The sequence below is a fragment of the Magallana gigas genome, chromosome 2 (genome assembly GCF_963853765.1).
Source record: "Magallana gigas chromosome 2, xbMagGiga1.1, whole genome shotgun sequence".
NCBI lineage: Eukaryota > Metazoa > Mollusca > Bivalvia > Ostreida > Ostreidae > Magallana > Magallana gigas.
Genome location: NC_088854.1, coordinates 49,848,995 through 49,852,787, shown reverse-complemented (window position 1 = coordinate 49,852,787; position 3,793 = coordinate 49,848,995). Strand labels below are relative to the sequence as shown.

Here is a 3,793-nt window from a genome sequence, read left to right as displayed (position 1 = left end):
TATTTTGTAACTTCCGGTCGAAACCGGAAGTGATTCTAATTTTTCGGAATTTTCATTTTTTTGAGCGAATAATAAAATTATATGCATGTTGTAGAGTTTGCAAAGCTAAATGCAAAACTAAAATTCGTTTTCAAATCGGATGATGCATTTCAGAGATATCGGGGTTTAAAAATTGATCTTTCCGGAAATTTTGATTCCGTGTTTTTGGTTTTAAAAATAGTGCATATTTCACACTGAAAGTAATTTCTACTGAAAACAATTCGTACTGATAATTAAACTATATATAAAACACAAAATTATATGCATATTGTAGAGTTTGCGAAGCTTAATACAAAACTGAAATTCTTTTTCAAATCGGATGATGCATTGCAGAGATATCGGGGTTTAAATATTGATTTTTCCGGAAATTTTGATTCCGTGTTCTTGGTTTAAAAAATAGTGTAAAATTCACACTGAAAGTAACTCCTGCTGAAAACAATTCGTGCAGGTCATAAAACCGGACTCTGTTTTTTAATAGTTAATTAAAGTGTTTATCGATACAATTTAGTTATTTCGATCGATAATTACGTTGTTAGTTTTTATTAGTCTTATTAGTTTTAATCGAAATAATCATCGTACGATTCCCCATTTCAACTCGCCATGTTTTGACTGCGAACAAACAGCTGATAGCGGTGTGTCTACATTTTAAAAAAAAGCAAGGCCTGCAAGACGTCGATAGTGGAAATTTCAGCTCAACTAACGTATGACAGATTATAAAGGTATGTTTCAATACAGGATATGTCGTATTTACTTTTTCTTTTCAGAGTATTTGCACTTAGTCTTTTCAATCTAATCCGAGATTCCTCTGACTCTAACCTCCGCTTTTGAAGTACGTCACAATATAAAAGCGGGCGTTAGAGTCAGCGGAATCTCGGAATATTATCTGTCCAGTGTATTTTCACGGTAGCTGCAGGACTGTAGCTCTCCGGGAAAAAATAATGACAGACCGGAGAGCTACAGGGCCACCCATTGAAAAAATTGTACATGTATATTTATTGCGCAGAAAAACGTGCGCTAGTTTTGGACTGATTTACCTTATTTATACGCAAATTCTGTGAAAACAATTAGTACCATTAAATTCTTCATGCAATTTACTACTGATATCGCCTCTTTATTTGCCTCAGACTTTCTCCGAAACACGAAATCAAGTATGTTGAATTTACATCGAGATCGAGAGTCGCCATTTTTACATGTAAACAAAGTGGACCACATGAATTTACGGGACTGGTGATGGTGTTTAAAAGACTATCCGAGGCAAGTGAAGAAAGGATATCAGTAGTAAATTGCATGAAGAATTTAAAATTAAAAGCGGTGGGAGTCCTAAGGTACACGAATGTTGTAATTAGAGTGCATGTATGCATGATGATAACTTTACCCAAATATTTAAATATAGCAGATCTTTACAATATCGCCTTCACTGAATTTATAAATTAAAAAACTCAGGCTTGTGTTTAATTAAATAAATATATTTGACAAAGTAAATATTCAATCTAATTAAAATTAGACCTTTTGTCTCGCTCTCTATATGGTTATTGTGTAACAGGCATGTAAAACAGAGTGCGAGATGAAAAGTCTCAAATTTCATATTATATCAAGCTCAGAATTTAGGTCAATGTTCCATGATATCTATTAAACAGTCTTCCCAAGATATAAGTATTTCACAGAATCATTGTAATTTGAGAGATTAGATTATCTTTTATACATATTGATTCATTTTAGGTAAGCTTTACATGCATATCACATCTACATAGTATGTAAATAATTTTTACTGCATGTGCCTCAGATCTCTCTCTGTCTCTCTCTCTCTCTCTCTCTCTCTCTCTCTCTCTCTCTCTCTCTCTTTTAATCTTGGCAAAGACTCATGAAACTGTCAGAGGGCATCTTAATTTTATGACAAAAATATCTCGATCTTGTAAAAGAAATCCAAAGTGCATTGAATTTTAAAATGAGCATGTATTATTAATCCCTCATTTTTATGCGCATTATACATAGTATTGTTTTTAAAACATGTAATTCGTAAGAAAAAAAAACCCTCGCTAAATTTATTCGCAATAAACCCCAGTAGAATTGACAAAACATGGTATACACGTAGCAGAAGCTTATACTTTGACACTGTTTGGATTGGTAATATTCCTTTGTAGTTTATGAATTGAAATATTGCTGTCGCTTTTCAAGTAAAACAAACTCTCTCGCTCACTCCTGCTCTCGCTCTCTCTCAATCTGATATGTCTATACCCAAGAAATTATTTTAATGTTATGATATTATGACTTGATATGCACATTTTTGTTTTTGTACTGGCTAAATGTTAATGTCATATATTTGGATATGTCATACTTATAACACTGCATGGTCAGTGTATTTTTTCCAAAAATATTATGTATATGTTAATGTAAACACAGCTATTACAAGTACATGTATGTTAACACAGCTAATTTATTTTTTTTTTATTTCAGCTTAAAGCAGACTCTTGTTACCACATGGCTTTTACCTGTTGATTCTTGTGGTTTCAGCTCTTGAGGTTAACCTGTCACCTCTACCCACATGCATATTCCTTGTGTTCTACAGACTATCTACCGGTAATTCAAATTAAATCGGATAATGCATGAACAATAATGGAACTTTAAGAAAGCATCATGTCCTATTGTGGTTTGTTCATGTTTGATAAGAAATTATGAAAAACAAAATTAAGGCTGTTTAAAGAAATATAATTGTTGTGAAAATTTGTTTTTCAATAAAAGTATGCAATTATGTTTCCTTCATTTTTTATTTTATAAAGATATTTAGATGTGTTTACATAGTTGAAAAATCACCCAAACTCTTTCCAATTTTCTCCATAAGATTACATGTAGGATATGTAAATGTACATTTGACTTTTGAATAACACCAGCAATGATAATTACTTTTGAAATGAGCAAGAAACAATCTATTTTCATCCTTTTAAGGTATATATGCATAAAAAAAGTAGAAAAAAACATGTCAAATTTGAACATTTTTAATGGAATTCTCCGCCGCCTCCAGCTACCCGGGTGTGTTTGAATTTAATTTTATATAAGGCAGATGTTGAACTTGTTGATCTTACTGTTTTATCATGGTTAAAAAGAGACTAGAAACCAGAATAGATTAGATATTTAATAAATATGATTGTTAACTTACTTTTTTTCATGGAAAAAAGAAATCACATGCAGGAATACTTGTCTATTTAATTATTAAAATGCTACAAATCATTCAAGAAACATAAAAAGATCAAATTTTAGTATCATTGATGATTGTTTTCAAATATGTGTGAGAAATGACTCATAGAAATTGCCACAAGTTTCAGAAAATTAGGTAAAAGATTTCAAACCATGACTTTTTATGAAAATCAAAAGATAGGGGGTGGGTATACATGTAAGGGCATTTCTAAGTTATGTGATGCTTTTATCAAGATTATATCATGTAGATGTATGTTGTATTGAATAAGGTTTCTTATTAAAGGTGGTTGAACAACAATTGACCTCTAAAAGGTCAGGTAAAGATGTTTTACTAAGGAGAACCCTGTAAATCTGTGTTGAGTAAAAGAAATTGGAAATGGTGGGTTCACTTAAATGGCCATATGTTTATTAAACCTCAATGGAATTGTCAATATGTGGTATACTTTTTTCTCAGAATTGCATTAGCTTTCTTATTCTAAGACAAAGACATCTGTTCATAAAATGTACTAAGTTAAAGGTAGCAAGGGACCATTCGGATAAAGTACCCGTTAATATTTTTGTA

The 3,793-nt window shown here is 31.5% G+C and overlaps 1 long non-coding RNA gene across 1 annotated transcript; it reads left to right on the top strand.

Moving 5' to 3' along the window:
• On the top strand, positions 1–2,790 carry LOC136273099 (uncharacterized). Its single transcript, XR_010711275.1, has 2 exons — positions 1–758; positions 2,494–2,790. It is a non-coding gene; the product is annotated as an uncharacterized lncRNA (long non-coding RNA).
• The last annotated feature ends 1,003 nt before the right edge of the window (positions 2,791–3,793 follow it).